Source organism: Mus musculus, chromosome 17 (assembly GCF_000001635.26).
Source record: "Mus musculus strain C57BL/6J chromosome 17, GRCm38.p6 C57BL/6J".
Taxonomy (NCBI): Eukaryota; Metazoa; Chordata; class Mammalia; order Rodentia; family Muridae; genus Mus; species Mus musculus.
In genome coordinates, this window is record NC_000083.6 from 85,688,478 (window position 1) to 85,707,317 (window position 18,840).

Sequence of the window (18,840 nt, forward strand, 5' to 3'; positions counted from 1 at the left end):
CTCCGCTGACAGATCGCCCCGGCTCTGCACAGAGCGGAGGTTGGCCGAGACGGGAGCCCCAGGCACTCCCAGAGCCCGGGAGGCGGAGAGGAGCCGGGCTGGGGCCCCGAGACGGCGGTGATTGACGGGGCGGACGCCCAAAGAGCAGAGGAGGAGGAGGACCCCGAAGGAGGGGGCTGGGTGGGGGCCCTCGAAGAAAAGAGGAGGACCGAAGTGGGGAAGGAAGGGAGTAGAAGGGAAGGCGGAGGACCGTTTAAGGGGGTGCCTTTCAGGAAAGGAAAAGAGGGGGACAGAAGGAGCCTTCAAGAGAAAAAGTGTGAGACACCCCTCCCTTTTTTTTTAAATAAGAGGCGTCGCAACAGCCTCACCCAGGCTTCGCCAGGTGCTCCAGCTCCGGCTGGGTCACTGCGTCGCTCGGAAGGTCGCAGCTGACAGGCAGAGACACTAACCCAGGAGGAGGTCAGTGGGATGGAGAGTTTGGATTCTCTTAGGGGGCCTCTGAAAGGCTTGGCTTTTCTAGCTGACAACACCCCACCCCCATGCAAGAAACCCGGGACCCGAGATGTCTATCCCCTAGGGAAAGGGGGAGGAGGTGGGGAGAGAAGTCAGAGATTTGGCAGTGGCCGCAGCTGGACGCCTGAGAATCAACTTCCCGGAGGATCCCGCCTTTCCTTCCTTTCGCAGCAGGCTGCTTGCCCCGCGGCCGGTACCGCCCCCACTCGGCGCGATCTGCTCCTCGCCAGGCGGGGACTCAGACTTAACCCCACGGGGCCCAGGACCCGAGAAACTCCCGGCAGTCTCGTGTGGCCTTTACGGAAGTTGAATCTTGCAAGGGCGGCGACACAAAACAGGGGAGCCCGCATAGACCCGCAGACTGCCCCGGGGAGCCCAGGGCAGCGTGTGTAGGGTAATTGTCGCACTTCCCGGGGTGGGGGTGAGGTGCACAGAAGAGACTGGATTTACCAGCTTCCTGTCTCCCTACTTCTGGGCTCGGGTTCCTGGTCTCTTCTGCCTGAGAACCCAGCGCTAAGTTCCGGCAAGATTGGCCTTAGAAAGTGGGTAGGAGGAGCCCTGCTTTTTGTTTCTTTGTCAGAACTCCCCCAGAACATACGAAGTGCTGGTCCTTTGGAAAAATCCAAGCAATAGAAGGTTAGGGGTGCACTGGAGGGGTGGGGTCAGGGACATCCCTGAAGTTTCCAGAGTTTGAAAGGCCCACGGCTTATTTCTTGGCAAGGCTTGTCCTTTGGGCATCCATTCCGCCCTTTCCCACCCAGCTGCAAGCTCCTAGTGACATTCAATGCCAAGATCCAAGGAGGCACAGACCATGCTAAAACCTCTAGACCTCGTTTTGTTAACAACCCTGTCAGCTTTCTAAGGCGATGGAGAGGCAGATATTGAAAATGGAGTCCCGAGCCTAAGCGTTGGTTTCTGGTTGCTGGTTGTTTATGGGTAAGGTACATATTTATTTATTTAAGGATCCAGCATCATTTCCCAAACTTCCCCTCTGCTCCAGAATGCCACAAGTCTTTCTGTGATGATGTAAGCATGGGAGAGATGAGCACTGTGGCTTTCCCTAAGACTTTAGCTCTGGGAGCCCTGTCCTTTATCTTGAGTTGAAAACAGAAGACTGCCTAAGTTGGTGCTAAGCCAGCACCTGAACAAGTTACTGCAGAAATCCAGATGTCATCTTTGTGGACTTCCTCTGTGGGTAGGGCAGACTCTAGTGTGTTCAGGCTGCCCTGTTTGACATGGATGCCCTTTAGTGAGCTCTGAGGATTCCAGGGGACCTGGGAAATATATTACCCAGACTGCCCGGAGGTTCTAGAGCACAGCTTGCTGCTAAGAGTGACCAGAGTTTAAAGGATTCAGCCGACCAGAAGATCCCAGCTCTGGTCACAGCCACCACAGTTTGTTTGTTTTGTTTTTGTTTGATAAAAGAAGGCCAGAGAAGGAAAGACATCCATTGGTTGGGTGCTAGACCAGTTAGTCACTTCCTGGTGTAAGACTCTGGGCCCATTTCCCGGTTAGCTGGGGCCTCAGTGCTCTCCCCAGCCCCTCTCAGTGCTGGCCTGCAGTAGGTTTGAGAGTATTAACATCACAAAGATGATCTCTCATGTCATCAAACCTGCCCCTCCATGAGCCTTTGAGGCTTTAAGTTGATGGACTGGGTCCTGCCAATGCTGACAGTAGGCAGATTTTCTGAATCCCAGAGCTCCACAATTCTGGACATCCCCGTGCTGCCTCCCTTGTGGTCCCCAGGCCACCAATCCTGCCTAGGGCCTCCAGGCAGCACTCAGCAGCAGGCAGAGCAGAGCAGAGCAGAGCAGAGCAGAGCAGAGCAGAGCAGAGCAGAGCAGAGCAGAGCAGAGCAGAGCAGAGGAGGGACCTGCCACCCAGGGTGCCCGATGAAAAGTCATTACCCAGCAAGCATAGACAAACTGTAGCCCCGTTACCCAAAGCGGGAGTGTGATATGATACTACCTATCCCTTCCTTCCTCTGTCACAAACCAGTTCTAGCAGGTTTGGGCCAGAACCTCTTGGCAGCAGGGGGCCGGCTGGATGCCTGCCCTAAAAAGGTTAGAATCTCAGCTAGGGTCCCTTCACACACAGCAGTCTCTGGCCCCTCCTTCCCAGAATTTGCACCAGGACAGAGCATAGGCTGTCTGGGTAGGGATTTGATAGACAGCAGCGTGACACTCAGACAAGCTCTGCACTCCGTTCCAGCGCATTGAGCAGCTGCTTAAGAGGCCTGGAGTGCCAAGTGCTTTGGGTCTCTACTTGACCCCAGCTTTCAGCCTTGTGCATTTCCCTCCACCTAGCCTTACACCCCCACAACCACTTGCATTAGAAGTCCAGTATAGGCAGAGTACTTTATGGCCAGGATGGCGGAAACTTTTGCAAACGTTTGGGAATTTGCGTTTTTATTGAAATGTCTCCTTGCGCTCCGAGCTGCTCTACAAAGTTCCCTAGGAGCATCGGACTTTCTGGAAGGAAGTATTGGGTGCTCCCCATGAGCCCACACCCGCAGGATTTCTTTGCCCTAGTATTTTGGGCAGGAATGGTCTAAGGGCTTTGTGCCTGGAGATTAGCAGGAACTGGTAGGATGGATCCTAAAGGCCACCACGGACTGCACCCATTGACCGGAGGACATCTGGCACACCGCAATTCTGTGAGGTCCATAGGTGACCCAAGGAATTTCTCGGCTTGGGTTGGGGCCATTCGAAGTGAATCGGAAAAAAAAAAAGGACTTGCTGCCTATATCCAAGGCCAGTGGACCAACAGACCTTCGCTCTGGACAAACCTTGTGACTCAATAAAGAAAAAAGGGGAGTGGGTTCTACGTGCGAAACCAGAGAAGCAGAGCCTGTGCCCTGTGCTTAACCAGTCTTTGCCCAACCTATAAAGACTACAGAAATCTCCCGCACTGACTCCGGCTCTGCCGCTCGCTGCTTGATCTATGATGCTCTGCACCCGACGCTTAGAGATGGGACGTCCGGGCTTCTGCAGGTCAGAGTGCTGCGTTGGACATTGACTTTTGTTCTTTCTCCGCCACCAACTCTTCCCAGTCTTCTTGGGCCTGAGCAGTGCGTTTCGTTGAATGCGGGCCAGCCGTAGAAACTGGCTTGCTCTGCGTCCCTCTGCGCCTCACCACCTGCCTACCTAAGGCAGCCGCCAGGTCTGCGGTGTTGCTGCAAGTGCTCCGAGCATTTGCAAAATCTGACACCCCGCGTTTTTCTGTGTTGCTCAACGTGCGAGACCGCATCATGCGCTGGTTTACAGCTTGTTCCAGTTCTCAGAGCGGTTCCCAGAACACCCCGAGCCCGGGCAAGTTTGCAGGGCCCTGGACTCCGTGAAAAGTCACTCTGGAAAGGGCTTAAATCGTGTTGTCGCCTGTGACGCACGTGGCTGTGACTGTAACAGGCTCTATGGATCAGAGCAGCAGGGATCCCAGGGCGTCCTCTCTGATCTGCGAGCCTTTAGCCTGTGGCCCACGAGGCAGTCTGGAGGACTGACTTTAGAAAACGGTTTGGGGGAAGCGGCCACACCCGGGATCTTGTGCAAACGAAAAGAGAGAGCTCCAGGCTCGAAGAGCGTTTGGAGGCACTCAAAGCAGCTGATCCGCCTGGGAGGTGCCAGCAGTAGGCGACGTTTCAGGTGACTACCAAGGCCTGGCTACCTTCCTGCGACGACGGGCCCGGTGACCTCCTGCGGTCGCCGCTCAGGCCTGGTGAGCGTTCGGAGGTATCTGCAACCTGTGAGGGGCCTCTTTGGATGGAGGTGGGGGACGAGGGTGCAGGGGCCCGGCATCCGGCGAGAGGCTGGTTCATGGAATTTGCAGGAAACTGCTGAAATCGAACCCCCGGGTGGTTTTTCCGCGGGACAGTAGAGTGACTGTGCGTTCCTGGGTAGTCTGTTGTGGACACTTTAGGCGTGTCAAGTCCCCAAGTTCAGGTCTAAGGGTGGATCTACTCAGTTTCCCCTACGCTTCTAGAGGAGGAAGAAGTGCCTTGTGCCCTGACGGATCTCAAGCTCCTCTCACGCTGACCTCATAATATTGCCCCGTCTAACTGCTGGCAGAGAAACAATACATGGTATGTGTCAGTGAGGAGCGCGCGCGCGCGCGCGCGCACACACACACACACACACACACACACACACACACACACACCACGTTACTGGGTACGTGTGGTCACAAGATCACACGAGTTTGTTTGTTTGTTTGTTTGTTTCGTTTCCCCCTTCTCTGTTTCCCCGTGAAGGGTCTGGGCTCCCAGGACTTGCTTAAATGGATGCCTGAATGACCCCAGGGATTTGACTGACAGAGACAACTGGAAAGCCATTAGGCCAGTCGATGGCTTCCTCCTCCTACCTTCTGCTCTACAATCCTAGCATATTCTTTAAAACTCCCATTTTGTTTGTAGGGAAAAGTTCCAATGAGCTGGGTGTTCTCCTCCAACGTGCAGAGCTGGAGTGTCATGGCCTAGGAAGCCACAGACTGAAAATACAGGGCTCATTGCCTACAACATCAGGACATTCTCTCCAGTCACAGGAAAGTTTTCTGAGTGACTTTAATAGGTGTGTGTGTGTGTGTGTGTGTGTGTGTGTGTGTGTGTGTGTGTGAGCGCGTGCTCAGTCTTTAGTTGTACTTTCTCAATTTTCAAAAATTCTCTATAGACAGAAGGTAGATTAAATTTCCTGGAAGAAGCGAGCCCTCCTCCTCCTTCTCCTGTTCTTCTTTCCATTGCCTGTGAGAAACTCTATGGGGCTAGGGATTCCTTGCTTGACATTCCTTTCTTACATGGTATCTATTTTTTTATTACCTGCAATCATAATGCCTTGGCCCCACTCATCAGTGACAACCCCTCCCCCAAGGTAGTGACCTACGCTGTTGGCAATCTCACTTGGGTAGCACCTGGATGAGCGTCTACTCCCAGATGGTTTCCCTAGGCAGCCAGCAACACAGGGCTTCCACCAAGCTCTGTACTTTGAAGGGGACCTGGAAAAAGCCAACATTGTTCTTACCTTGGAAATCCAATACCTTGTTGTCATTTTGAATTAAGACTAAAATCCCCAGGCCAATTCTTATGGGATGATGTGCACTAATTGATTTATGCAGACTGCTGTAAGAACACTTTAATGAAGTAGGTAGAAACAAGATATGGGAGAGTAGATAGCACAGGGACACCCAGTGCACGAGGCTGCTGCAGAGGGAACTGGTCAAAACCAGCCTTAAATAAATGTCTTCTTTTAGCATGGTGACACTCTGGCTTGTAGTGACAGGCATGGCTGGTTCTTTTGTAGTATCTGTCTCCATTCCAACCCTTCTAACAGCCTTGTCCCGTCAGCATGGGCTCGCACACAGAGAATGCACGGGGCGTGGAGCACGGGTTGTGGGCTTTGGCACCAGGCAGCTATAGGCCCTTGACTCACAGGCACCACTTCAGTGAGCTATTGAAGCCTGGAGCTTTATTTTGTTCAATTGTTAAGATGGGGTTAGGAGCCCAGCAACAAGCATTCAACAGTTGTTTGCTAAATTGAATGCACTTACTAACCTCAATAAGAACCTGGTTCTTAGTAGGTGCTTTAATCATTGAGGCTATCATCCTGAGGCTGTCAAATGTGCTCATAACTGTATACAGTTAGTGGAACTCGGTCTTTGAATATCCGTAGTTTTCAATGACCGATGAAACTTTGAAAATATTACGGAGTGCATGCAGTGCCCCCCGGTGGCCAGAAGAGGGAGTCAGGTCTTCTGGAACTGGATGTTTGTGAGCCACCTTGTGGGTGCTGGGAACAGGACCCCATCCTCAGCAAGAGCAGGGGTGCCCTTAAACACTAAGCCATCTTTTTAGTCTCCCATAGATATTTTTAGAAATAAAAAACTCACCTGCTTCATGGTGCATACTCTTCCTCTCGGTGTGATGAGATCTGCAGCCGTCCTGCTGTGACCCACCTCGGATGACAATCACCTCTTTGTTCATCATCCACAGGTCAGCCTCAAGTTCCCCACCCCCCACCCAGCTTTCCATTACCTTAGCTTCTGTTGTGATATTGTAGAACTTTTGTTCAAGCAACCTTTACCTGTGCCCTGAAGCACAAGAATAATGATGATAGCCATTTATCCATTTTTATACTTATTTCATGCTATCATAAGTTATTGTTGTTAACCTTGTATTGTGTATAAACAAATTAAACTTTATTGTAGTGTGTATACATATGAGAAAATAGTCCATAGAGAGTTCAGTACTAGCTGTAATTTTGGGCACACATGCACTTTGGAGTCTTATAACATGCCCCTTGCAGACATAGTGGGGACTATCGTATTTCAGAAAACGTCTGGATGGAGTGTCAAAAAGATTTATTTTTTAAATAACAAATACCAAACCTCTACGAGATACCCAGGAATCTAGGAATGCTGAAGTATTTGATTGGGGAGTTTTAGGCGTGGTTGGAAGAAAGAGTGTCTTAAGAGACTACCTGCGTTTCCGATGTTCACCATCCGCATCCGCAGCAAACTTGGAAGGACTATGGGCTTTGGAGTCAGCTAACTGGGTTAGAGCCTCCTCTGTGGCTCAGTAATAATGTAACCAAGAACAAGCAACTTAATCTTGAGGAGTCAGTTTCCCGGTCGGGGAGGGGGCATCAGACAGCCACAGAGCCTTACTCCTGGGGTTTAGGAAGAGGAAGTGCAAGAATGTATTTGAAAAGACTGGATCCCTGTTTTGAGACAAATGGGAGATTCAGCTGCCAAAACATTTTGCATGATTTGATGGTGTTTCCAGGATTTAGGTCTCATTAGAGCAGTTCTCAGAAAGCAAAAGACAGCTGCCTGTAAGCGTGACATTGTATATTCCTATGGGCTCGAGACAATGAATGCTGCTCCTTCTGTCGGGCCCAGTTCTCAGGACTGAGCACAGAGCAGATTATACTAACCATTCTACAGTCATGTATGCATTGCGATTCAGACCAAAATAACTTGAGTGCACTCTCCTTTTCTTCCCTAACTCCTTTGTCAGCCCTCTGTACTTTCCAATAAAACCAGATATATCTATTAAAATGAAAAAAAAAAAGAGCTGTCCACAATTAGAATATATTGTGTGTGTATTATAACATGCTTGCATAAGGTGGGTATAACAAGCCTATAAAATAGGTACAATTAGCATTTACAGACAAGAGGACAGGCTCAGGGTGGTTACGCAACTTGACCAAAGTCATTCAGATAGTATACAGAACGTCACCTTTGACACAACCGTAAGCCCCAAGTTTTGCTAGCCTCGGCTGCTCTGTAACAAAAGTAGTAATGACGAGTTCTTCAACTGCCTTTCACGTGTCAAGCAGAGTTTCCCACACACTCAGATACAACTTCGGTGCTGTGGCTCAGTGAAGCTGGCTGTCACATGCAGCTACCCCAGAACGGAATTCTAAAACCCAAGCTGCCAGGCTGCAGAGAATGTCCCTGGCTAACCTGCCTATCATGCTTCTCTGTACTCCCAGTGTCCAGAGGTGTCTCAGCAGTAGAGAGTTATTTAGGAAAAGCCACCCTTTGCAGTCCTTGAATCTCTGTCCCCAATCCTTGAGATTTCCAGATGTTTGTGCCCTTCAGTCCCTGTTTGCCTCTGGAAGGCTGAAGGCAGCATCTCCCTCTCCCTCTCCCTCTCTGGTGAGGCCTGGCTCTGCTCATGGCCCCACTGAGTTCTTATTTGTTATGTTAGGAGGAGCCTGGGACACAGCACTTTAGACACAACATCTTAGAATACAGTTTGTAAAAACCCACTCAGATTACAGAAGAAGCAAAAGAATAACCACATAAGAGTTGGGGAGGAGAGCACTAGGTCAAAGTCGAGGGACGGAACATCATTGTCCGTAGAAGTGATACATGGTCTTGGGGAACAATTGAAGATCAAGGTGCCTGCTTTCACCTTGGTACTGGAATGGGAGCCCTGGGTACCTGTGTTCTCCCATCTCTGTGGAGGCAATTCCCCAGTAGTGTCCTCTGCTTTTGACTCTTTTTCTGGTTAGAACACACTAAAACCTCTGCTCCTGCTCTAAATTCTTGAGGGGGAGGAGAGAGACAGACAGAGAGAAAGAGACAGATGGGGAGAAAGAGAGAGAAGTAGAGAGGGGGAGGGGGAGGGGGAGGGGGGAGGAGGGGGAGGGGAGAGGAGGGGGAGGGGAGAGGAGGGGGAGGGGAGAGGGGGAGGAAGGGAGAGGGGAGGGGGAGGGAGAGGGAGAGGGAGAGGGAGAGGGAGAGGGAGAGGGAGAGGGAGAGGGAGAGGGAGAGGGAGAGGGAGAGGGAGAGGGAGAGGGAGAGGGAGAGGGAGAGGGAGAGGGAGAGGGAGAGGGAGAGGGAGAGGGAGAGGGAGAGGGAGAGAATGAGAATATGAGCCAGAGAACACTTACTGTGCTCAGTTTGGCAGTTTGGGTCAGGTGATTCCCACTGCACTCACTGATGCTCAGATGGATTGGAGAACAGGTGGGGACAGGGAGGGATGTCCAGAGTACAGAGACTATGAGGCCATTCTTGGAGGAGCAGAGACATGGCAGGGATACTGTTCTATTCTGGTAGCTAATGTGCACTGTCTGGTATACACAAGGCATTAGCTAAATATTTGTTTCTTTTTCTTCTTTTTCTTTTCCTTCACACTCCCTAATGCTGACAGACTTTCAAGTCCCTCTGTCACAACATGTTCAGGACCAGCTGGGACAGTTAAGACTTAAACGTTTCATCCAATGGCACCCGCTAGCCCCAGGATGATATCTGCCGTGCCACACTGAACTTTGCCTGCGGTCTAGGTAGTCTCTCAATGCTGCCCACCTTTTGTTCAAGGCTTCTGCCACCCTGCACAGTTTACAGCTCACGTCCTCCTCCATCTTTCTGCTAAATGTCCTTTGTCACCCACTTATGCTCCTCCAAGAGATCCACAAATCCCAGCTTCACTGACCTTGGGTTTGCCTGTGTGAGTAGCTTTAACCAATGAATTGTGGGTGGATGTGCAGAAGCTAAAGGACATTGGGGGCTGTGCTGGGCTGTGCTGGGCTGTGCTGGGCTGTGCTGTGCTGTGCTGTGCTGTGCTGTGCTGTACTGTGCTGGGCTGGGCTGTGCCATGGTAGGCTGGGCTGGGCTATGCTGTGCTGGGCTGGGCTGGGCTGGGCTGGGCTGTGCCATGGTAGGCTGGGCTGGGCTATGCTGGGCTGTGCTAGGCTGGGCTGTGCCATGGTAGGCTGGGCTGGGCTATGCTGTGCTGGGCTGGAGTTCAGGGCAACTCTCTCCCTGGCTGTTGCAGGACTGGATTAGTTAGCTTACATGTGCGTTGCTGCAAAGGAGGCTGGCCTTCAGGGTTTGTCCTCACCTCTTTTCTTCACAAATTACCCAGTTTCAAGCACTTTTGTTATAAGCTTGGAAAATAAATTAAGACATAAATAATACATTTGGTAATTCTGGAAAACATTTAGGGGTAGGTGGAGGGACATACACACATGTACATAGAACTGAACAAGAATATCCACATACACACATACAAGGAACATGTATACAGTCCCTGTATGTATGCATGTGGATGCAAGTTAATGTGTCATGTTTATAGTTAAGGGTTACACATATGAGTACATAGGCTCACATGTAGAAGCTATTCCTGAAGCCACGACAGAGGTAAGTTTGCCATCCGTGTCTCTGGATCCCCAAACCCCCTTCAGAAGGGGCTTCAGTCATGACTTAGAACCATGGGCTTGTGGGGGAGGGAGTCTCAAGCGGTCAGAAGGGAAGTTGAAAGTAGAAAATGTAAATAAATTCAGTTACTGAACAGCCTGCATTCTTAATTGGAAAAATTTGTGTCCTCAATGTGTTGTAATCTTTGTGGCCACTGCGGCACGTGGCTGGGGCTGAGGGCTTTTACGAGTAATCTGCAGCTTTTTTTTTTCCTAGCCTGTGTCTCATGTGAGATGTGACAGAAGGTCACCTATCACCCACATCAGTACTGACAGTGCTCAGCAGCCCTTCAAGTTGACACTCCCCACCCCCAATACAAACTCAAGGAAAGTAAGGCGCTCCGGCTGTGTTCAGGTCTGTGCGAATCAAAGTCACGGACAAGGAAACAAACTATGGGCAATGATGACAATGGTGTCTCTTCTCTCTTAGACAGGGTGTCTTGTAGCCAAAACTGGCTTCTAATTAATACACCATGTAGCCAAGGATGTCCTTGAAATTCTGAGTCACCTGTCTCTATCTCCAGAGTGTCAGGACTATAGGCAGGGACCACCATGTTTGGTTTATGCAGTGCTGGGGGCTGAACCCAGAGCTTCATGCACACTTGACAAATGTCCTACCAACTGAGCTGCATCCCACCCCTAAAAACTGCCAATCTTACGACACAGAAGAAAACAAGACATTCATTTGCTGCTATCATCACACAGAGGCCTAAAGAGACAGGGCAAACACTGCTTGGTGGGCTAGGAAGGTCTCTTGGAGAAAGGTGGCCTTGCTTTGGATAGCAGGATAATTAGGGGACAGGAACTGAGGGGACAGTACGGAGGGATACAAAATGAAGACAGACCTCCAAAGAGACTGAGAAGAGCAAGAAGAAGCTTAGCTACTTCCTGTTTCTGAGCTCAGAGACCATCTGAGCTCCAGCCAGCCATTTGCTACCGAAGCAAGGAACCCTAAGTTAAGACCCAAAGCACCGTGATGCTGGCTCTGAGTCTGTCTTGATCACCACGGAGTTACTGAGCCTGACTTGGTACCAGCATGGGATGCCCTAGTTTTTTTCCCCCACAACTTTCCCCAGCAGCCCCCCAGCAATTTTCCCAGTGTGCCATGACACTGTTGTCACATTAGAATTCCCCAGTGGGAATTCTAGTACAAGGCCTAAGCAAGATCTCAAAGGGCTAGTGTGACCCCTGCCTGGGGTCACACCACACCTGGCCCTCTGTTTGCTCTCTTCCTGACCTTCAAACATACCAAGCCCCTTCCCACATTTATCTTTACTTATTTACCTTTACCACCACCTCATCTCCAAGCTCATGCTATGGAAAGAGAGAAAAGCCCTGCTCTAGATACAAAAGGTGCTGAGAGTCCCCAGAGGCAAGAGCCACCCTACAGCCTGTCCACACCACTCTCCGAGGGATGAACTTGCATGTATGTGTGTGTGTGCAATCAGATTTCTTCACAGCTCTTCCTATCGTGTGAAGATCTCTTTTTCTCCTTCCTAGAAGATAAGTTCTGGGCCTGATCAGTTCCTGGCTAGATTCCACCATGTGGAGCAGTGCCCAGCCTGTCTGTAGTAGATCCTGAGAAAACGCTTGCTGAAGTGAAGGGTGAATGATAATGCCACAGTTCGTGATGAAGGATATGAAGGACCACAGGCTGTGGTTCTATTTTCTAACTGGGCTAGGTGGGAGGCAAGTGCTGTACCTGAGAAGGCCTAGAGTATGTGTTTGTTGCATTCAGCCTTCTAAAATGAGAAACCAGGGAGAGACAGCTCTCCATGGTAAATACAGTTCTGTTGCAGGAAGAGGCGAGGAGTTTCCTATATAGTCTGGGCACCCTGTGAGGTTCTTAGCTTAGATAGGGTCAGAGATCTGGTCTTCATCACTCAACTGAGTCTCAATAAAGCAATTCTTTTGTATTGGTAAATTATAGGTAGCTTTTATTGAATACTTATTATGTACAGACGCCAAGGGCAATGGGCCTTTGACGAAGGAATCCATGGATTCCTGCAAATCCGAGAGGTGGGATCTAACTTAGGTTCATGTTATAGATTGTAGAGTTTATTAGTGCAATGGCAGAGAAGGGAGTTGACCCAGAGTTTTGACATGTGACTGCTATCCTACAGTGTGGTATAAGCAATAGGACTTTTGGCTACACAGGTCCAGGATTTGGGAGAGAATAAAGTAACAAGAATAAAGTAACGAGGGGAGTCCAGGACCTGAATGGTCTTCAGGCAAGCTTACCATTGTGGGCAAGACAGTGACACTTTAAAGCCAGGTCCTTCACCTCACCTTCTTGAGGTCCTGGGGTGTGAGGAGAAGCAGATGTCACACCTTCCTGGCCATTCAGTAATGGCCAGGACAGGAGTTTGGATACTCACCTTCATCTCCCATTCTTTCCATCTAAGAGCTGGCTGGTGCCAAAGGGAAGGTGTTTTCCTAAGGATGGGCTGTTCCCAAACGTTTGCTGCCTTCCCAGGTCTCGCCTCAGTAGTCACCTTGCCCGCTATTTCCCCCTTCCCTCCACTTCTAATCACAGCAGAAGGTAGCGCCTCTCTACAGAGGCCTGCTTTTAGGAGCCAGCTGATTGGAAGCCAGCAGGCAGCAGCTCTGCCACACTAGGGACAGGGTCGAGGAATCTGGGACCATTCATTGGTCAGTTTTTGAGTGCCCTACAAACAGAGCACTTAAAGTTGAGGATGCCAAGGTTTTTGAAGGAGATCACACCATTTGATGGGCAGTGTTAACATCATCGTGCAGCCATTGTGAAAACGTAAACAAGGCATCTGCAAGTGTGGATGGGCAAAGGGCACCTTCATTTTCCATAACCTTAAAAGGAAATTCAAGAGGCCTTCCAAGATTGCAGGTAACACTCACAATGAAGTGAGTGACATGCTCTAAAGTGAGCCACATGCTCAAGTATTTTTACCTCATTCAATGCCGATGTTATGACGTAGTTATGACGTCACTCCTGATATTCTGGTACTTTCTAGACTTGCCACTACTAGGTCTTGCGGTTAAAAAATAGATTTATTTATTTTATTTTATGTGTCTGAGTCTTTTGCCTGTATGTATGTATGTATGTATGTATGTATCTATGTATCTATGTATCTATGTATGTATGTGAATCATGTGCATCCCAGAGCCCTGGAGTTCAGAAGGTTGGATTCCTTGTGCTCAAGCCACAGATGGTTGTGAGCCACTGTGGAGTTGCTGGGAATTGAACCCCTGTCCTCTCTGGAAGAGCAGTCTGTGCTCTTAACCGCTGAGCCACCTCTGCAGTTCCAGATCCTACAATGTAAAATTTTGCTAAAGAAGTCATTGACTGGAGATGTAGCTTGGTTGGTAGTGCATGTCTGTCCACATACACAAAACCCTGGGTTCAGTTTCCAGTACTACATAAATGGAATATCGTAGTACACCCCTGTAGTCTCAATATTTAGAAGGCAGAGGCAAGAAGATCTTGAATCTAAAGCCATCCTTGGCTACATAATGAGTCCAAGTCCAACCTGGGCTATATAATGAGTTCAAGGTCATTCGTTGCTACACACTAAGCTCAAGGTTAGCTTGGGTTATATAATGAGTTCTAGTCCAGCCTGGGGTACATTAAACAAATAAACGTAAAGAAAAGTCCATGCCCAGCCATATCACAATTTAAAGACAAGCTTTGTAAACCAATTTCAACATAATTAATCTTTTGTTTACTTTCATTTTTTTGAAGACATGGTTTCTCTGTGCAGTCCTAGCTGTCTTGGAACTCACTCTGAAGACCATTGCTGGCCTCAAACTCACAGAGATCCTCTTGCCTCTGCCTCCAGAGTGCTGGGATTAAAGGCATGTGCCACCACTGCCTGGCAATTTATTTTTTTAAAATCATAAATATTTTATGAATCCAATAGTATTATTCTGATAAGAGGCAAAGTTATTGTTAATCTGATGAGATGCAAAGGCACACACATTGGTCATGGACCCTGAAAGAATCAGTGTGTTTAGAGGATCTTAGTCTTCCCTGTGTGGAGAGATGCTACAGACAGGAGGAACTGCCCTGATTTTGTCTGGCAGGGTACTGAGCCTAGCATGGTGAGGTCACAGGATCAGTTGGACCCTCTGTGCTCCCTGAATAGAATGGTCACCCTAAGTCATTTGATAACTCAGAATATGCTGTAAAGGACTCCATGAGTCTCCTCCAGTCTCTGTTCAGTTCCTTAGCGTCCATCCAAATACCACCCTTAGGGCAGCCCTCAGCAAAGGGCACAGGAAAGGGAGGCTGTCCAGTTACCCAAGGGTGAACCTCAGCCAGGCATGTGTCCTGGGGCCCCTCCTATCCACTTCTTCTAGATACTATGATGTTGTTTTAAGTCTTTACTGATCACCAATCATATTCCCAACCACTGCTTTAGTTTATGGCTACTCTGGAGGATGGGGCAGTGCACATTATTGATGACCTGACCATTTAACAAAGATGAGGCGATATATCTAACTTAACAGATGCAGATCAATTCCAGTGCTTAGGTACACCACAAGACAGGTGGAGTAAAGAGAGGGGCTGGCTGGAAGGACCAGGGCTGGGAGAGAAGCAGACAGTGCCAGGTGCAGGGTGTAGGTGAGGGGTGATCTTTCAGGTGGAGGTGTTAGCTTGGGTAAAGGGACAGGGATGGCTTTGATGAGTGTAGTGCTGGGGCTGGGCACTGTGGTAACATTAACCAGAACCGAAGTGAAAGGCCGGGCGGTGGTGGCACACGCCTTTAGTCCCTGCACTTGGGAGGCAGAGGCAGGTGGATTTCTGAGTTCAAGGCCAGCCTGGTCTACAGAGTGAGTTCCAGGACAGCCAGGGCTACACAGAGAAACCCTGTCACAAAACAAAACAAAACAAAACAAAACAAAACAAAACAAAACAAAACAAAACAAAACAAAAGGCAATGCCTTCTAGTTAACTGTCTGCTTGACAGCACCTAGAGTCATCTGAGAGGAAAGCCTTGATTGAGGGTTGCCTAAGTTAGATTGACCATTGAGCATGTTGGTAGGAGATTGTCTTGATTTTTGAGACAGCAGGGCCCACTCCATTGTGGTGGCCCTGGGCTGTGTAAGAAAGCTTCCAAGGCATGAGCCTGTGGGTGAGCAAATCAACAATGAGTGTCACTTCCTGGTTTCTTCTTCAAATTCTTGTCTTGAGGTCCTGCCTTGATGTCCCTCGATTATAGACCGAGATGAAATAACCCTTGCCTCCTTAATGTTGCTTCGTACCACAGCGACAGAATGGAAAGACTCGGTGATTAGAGCAGAGCAGGGTGTTGACTGCTCAGGACTGGCTGTGCATTTAATGTTTGTTTGAGCAGAATATCTGAGTAGAGTGGATTTTTAACTACACTGTGGGCTTATAGAGTAGTGGTAACCCTTCCCCCTCTCTCTCTCCCCTACCCCATGCCTTCCCTTTCACACCTACCAGCTCATCTACATGTCCACTTACCCATGCACACATTCTCTCTTCCTCCACCTTCCTTCTACCAGCTTGAAGGTAAGATCCCTCCGTCTCTATGTAGAGACCCTGTTCTCCGCTGCCTCCTTATGTAGAGCCTGTACACGGTGGATCCTGAAGAAATACTTCTGAGTAAACTATGCCTAGCCAGCTTTTACACTGGCACAGGAATAGCCATTTGGTTTTGTTCTTTCCCTGGACCCACATCTACTTCTTGGGAGGGGAGTTGCAGTTTCCAGAATGTCCCTTCAGTATCCCAATAGGGCCTTGAAGAACCCTTTTCCTTCTCTAATTTACTCAAGAGTCTGGCATTTCGAGAAGGGAGCCCTGGGTGTTAGTCCAAAGTCAAGGTGTGTGGCCTCGAGTACTGACATTCTCTTTGTTTCCTTGGCAGAGGGAGGACAGGCTTGGGCCAGCACAGCGCAGAGCTTCAGATTTTGCCAGACTGTGACTCTAACCTTCCCACTGAAGGGCAAATGAAACCACACTAAAAGACAACTTGGCTTCCATCAAAGGCAAGTTCCCCAGACCCAGTGATTTAGGTGTGTTTCTAGGCAACAGTCTCCGTGGCTAAGCCCCCGACCCTTACCCAACTTGGATCAGTTCTGTTCTGGAGAGAATACACCATGAACACATTCTCCATCCATCGTCAGGGGACCCAGGGGTGCCCAGAAAGGGGTTTAATTGCTCTGAGACGGAGTTCCTTTTCCTGATTAAGCCACTTAATAAATGGCCACATCAAGTAGCCTGAAGCGAGGCATTTCCTAGGAGGATCTAAATCACTTTTAATTTTTAGAGCCATGTGTTTTCCTTTGGCAGCCTGGAGCTGTGGTGCCCAGCCTGCCATCTGAGAAACATTTCTTCGAGGTGTCAAAAGGACGTGTCATGCATCTGGAATGAGGGCTAAATTAAGAGGCCATACAACACATAGCTACATAAGTAGTCAGATATTCCAGGCTGCTTCCAGTATAAACTACTCATTTGGCACTCTTCTCTGGAGCAGAGTCAGACATGCAGAAGGACACTCGCAGCCCCTTATGTGCACACACATGTACCAGTGCACACACACACATGCACACATTTAAACTTGCGGGCAGGAAGAGAAGTAGAGGACCTGTTGAACACACCCACTGAGTCACCTGAATTTTGTTGCTTCAGGAAATGTAACATTTGGCCATTGATTTTTTTTTTCTACTTGTCATGCTTGATTCTGAGAGTGGCCTTGAGTCTCTCTGTGTCTCTGTCTCTCTCTGTCTCTCTGTCTCTGTCTGTCTCTCTGTCTCTGTCTCTCTCTCTTTCTCACTTGGGTTCTGTGTTGAATTCATGAAGATGTTGTATTACTTAATTCAGAAGAGAATGGTCACTTTAAATTATTTCCTGCCTCACCCTGACTCCATACTAGAATTTGAGCCTAGGTCCCCATACATTCGACAAGTGCTCTGCCACTGACTGTATTTTCTTCCTTCCTTCCTTCCTTCCTTCCTTCCTTCCTCCCTCCCTCCCTCCCTCCCTCCTCCTCCTTCTTCCTTGCTTCTTTCCTTCCTTCCTTACTTCCCTTTCTCCCTCCCTTCTCTCTCCTCATTTCTCTCTTTCTTTCTTCCTCTCTCTTCCTTTCTCTTTCTTTCTCTCTTTCTTTCTTTCTTTCTTTCTTTCTTTCTTTCTTTCTTTCTTTCTTTTTTCTTCCTCTCTCTCCCTCCCTTCCTTCCTTCCTTCCTTCCTTCCTTCCTTCCTTCCTTTCTTCCTTCCTTCCTTCCTTTTCTTTCTCCCTCCCTTCTCTCTCCTCCTTTCCTTCTCCCTTCCTTTCTCTCTCTCTCTTTCTCTTTCTTTCTTCCTCTCTCTTCCTCTCTCTCTCTCTCTCTCTCTCTCTCTTCCTTCCTTCCTTCCTTCCTTCCTTCCCCCCCCCTCATTCTTTCTGCTTTTATTGTGAGACCCGTGCTAGCCATAAAACTCACTATTGTTGCCCAGAGAGGTCTTGAACTTGTGATCCTCCTGCCTCAACTTTCTGGGTACATGGGATAAAATTACAGGCCTGTGCTGCAAGGCCTGGGCAAACTGAGGCACCTTTAAGATAAAGAGTGAAGACTCTGTGAAGTCTGTGAAGTCTGTGTGAGCTGTGGAGTCTGACTCTTTCAAACACCGTTGGTCAGCTTTCCATTGCTGTCACAAAATAGCAGATGCAGCCATCTTCTTACCAGAGAAGAGGTCTGATTTGTCTCACGACTTCCAGTACAGTCAGGTGGACCTAGGGCTCTGAGGCCCCTGGGGGAGGTGTTGGAATGGTGGCAGAACTGAACTGCTCACTGCATTATAGGAGGGGACAGAAGAGAAAGAGAAAGGGGCGGAGTCCCTTAATCCTCCTTAAAGGCTGCCTCCAGTTACCAAAGACCTCCTATGAGGCTCCATCCTTAAAGTTCCACCATGTTCGGGCACCAAGCCTTCGAAGAACCCTCAACGCCTAAACTACTGCAAGCACACACAAACCTCCTCTGCAGTCTAGAGGGCCACCTTTTTACCGTGGAGCAGAGTGGTCATCCTCAGCACGGGGCCTTTCATTTCCTGGAAGCTCTCCCTGCATTGCAGCCCCAACCCCAGGACAGGGACATTGGTAGCTCTTCCCCTCATCCCTGAAGTCCCCCCGTTCTGAATCTTTAAGTCACTTGATGCTTTAAGTCACTAGAACATACCATAGAGAAGTACAGTTGGTGACTTCTGCTTTGTTTGAAGTCTTTAACAATTTATATTGGTGATCTGGAGAGTTGGCTCAGCAGCTGAGAGCATGCGCTGCTCTTGCAGGGAACTGGGGCTCAGCTCAGCTCCCATGCTAGTCACGCAGCTCATAACTGCCTGCGATTCCAGCTCTAGAAGTGGGTGCTTCTGGCCTTGGAGGACACCCACATACATGTGCACACATCCACATAAGGATGCACAATTTAAAAAAATAAATCTTGCCGGGTGGTGGTGGTGGTACACACCTTTAAGTCTAGCACCCGGGAGGCAGAGCCAGGTGGATCTCTGAGTCTACAAAGTGAGTCCAGGACAGCCAGGACAACACAGAGAAACCCTGTCTTGAAAAATCAAACCAAACCAAACCAAATCAAACCAAACCAAACCAAATGAAACCAAATCAAACCACCACCACCACAAAAAAAACCCCAAAATAAA

General features: G+C 49.1%; 1 long non-coding RNA gene across 6 annotated transcripts in view; it reads left to right on the forward strand.

Annotated features, from left to right (window-relative positions):
- Window positions 1–16: 16 nt before the first annotated feature.
- The window catches only part of CJ186046Rik, a 38,528-nt gene continuing 19,704 nt past the window's right edge, over window positions 17–18,840 (forward strand). Inside the window, exons 1-3 of one of the 6 annotated variants that reach the window (XR_001782258.2) lie at window positions 17–4,241; window positions 4,492–4,591; window positions 9,161–9,293. This is a non-coding gene — a long non-coding RNA (Riken cDNA CJ186046 gene). Of the gene's footprint in view, window positions 4,592–4,921; window positions 5,765–9,160; window positions 9,294–10,422; window positions 13,970–16,072; window positions 16,159–18,840 lie in introns of those variants that run through there. The other 5 variants (XR_001782256.2, XR_877072.3, XR_001782257.2 and 2 more) reach the window with 5 other exon arrangements.